At 33.5% G+C, this 1,600-nt stretch overlaps 1 protein-coding gene across 1 annotated transcript in view; it reads right to left on the reverse strand.

Annotated features, from left to right (window-relative positions):
* Positions 1-1,600, reverse strand: part of LOC104165195 (zinc finger protein 236-like) — a gene marked incomplete at both ends in the record, with an annotated part of 27,052 nt that overhangs the window by 11,609 nt on the left and 13,843 nt on the right. The window lies entirely within an intron of this gene.

Below are 1,600 nucleotides of genomic sequence, written 5' to 3' on the forward strand. Positions count from 1 at the left end.
TCCCTACAACTACCAAATGTTACGTTTGTTCATTACTTATCTACATAACAAATATACTACAGGATTATGAGAGCTAAAATGGTTTATTTTTCCAAGTTACCGATATCCAGTTATGAAATTAGTCTGGTATCTCTCAGATATCAAGTCAACTGTAATCTACATGCACGACTAATCTCCTATTACCAGTTCTCAACATTGGGAAACACCAGAGAGCAAAACAAATGTCACCTGGCAAATGAGGCTTCAGACTTTTCCCTCCTTATGATTTCCTACCATTACACACTTAGAAACAGAACTGAAACGCAACTTTATCAATTAAGATATGCCTGAAGATGTAACATCGTACATAATACAAACGGAAGTTTGGAAATACGAAGAGAAAAAGTGCAGATAATTTATCTTCAAATTTTGGCTTTCTTCTGTTTACTTTTGCAAAAGTATCTTTCATAAATTTCCAAGAAAAAATAAACACCATTTTTTGGGTCAAAATGAAGGTAAGATAGATTGGGTCAAAGGTCATAGGGACTGCACAGAAAAATAAACCAAAACAACCCAACAACAACAAAAAAACCCACCACAAAAAAAAACCAAGACGGTGAAGGCCAGGGAAGTTTAATATATAGTTTGAATCGAATTTGAACGCACAGGGTAAGAAATTAATCAGCAGCAACTTGTTTGGGACTTTCGGGCCAAGGGGTCGAGGTAATTAAAGCAGCAAAATTTGCAGATTCCAACCATCCTCACTTTCCCCTCCTCCTCAGCCTACCATATAGCAATAAGATCCAGTGCAGTACTTTCAATATAGAGGGAACAACAAAGACTTCAAAAGAAAACACGCTGCTCTGCTCGCTATATAATATGGAATGTTGTATTTTCTGACACTAGCTTAAACTGGTAACAAGATTTTCAGAAAGAGGTATCAACTAATAAAATACTGGTACTACTAAACAGTGATATACGAAGTGAGAATCAACCTGTTTTCATTATCATCTAATGTTATTTTGTGACTGTCTTAGGATAAAATGAAGAATTAATACAGTACTGCATGCAGTCTTGGAGGAAACACAGTGGCAGCAAGAAAGAAAAAAAAAAATCAACAAATGATCCAAAGAAATAAATAAAATACAGGCTCAGGATCACAAAGCACAGCATAAGACATGATCAAGAGGTAGCATTTATTTAAAGTCCCTTATCCCACAACTTTTTTTTTTCTTAGAGAAAAATAGTAACAGAGAAAAATGTGAAAAATATTTTTGGCTTGATCCCGACAATCTTGTAATATTGAAAAAAAAAATCAATAGAAACTATGAAATTAATGTTGGTGCATTTTTTTTATGTAGCAAAAGCAATCACATATAGGGAGCTGTGAACAGTGAGGAAGACTAGTCACACAAAGTTATATGAAATGTAAACATATGATTTAATATAATTAAGTGTAATACAAGCCACTAAGACATATTCATATACTAAGACATATCCTAAAAGTAAGAAACTAACACACTAAAAGGATCCTTAGTAAAAAAAAAAAAACAACCAATAAATAAGATCTAGTATTGTAACACAAAAATGGAAAACAAGCAAGCAAATCTCAGACAGGGTC

Source organism: Cariama cristata, unplaced genomic scaffold, assembly GCF_000690535.1.
Source record: "Cariama cristata isolate BGI_N322 unplaced genomic scaffold, ASM69053v1 scaffold9817, whole genome shotgun sequence".
Classification (NCBI taxonomy): Eukaryota; Metazoa; Chordata; class Aves; order Cariamiformes; family Cariamidae; genus Cariama; species Cariama cristata.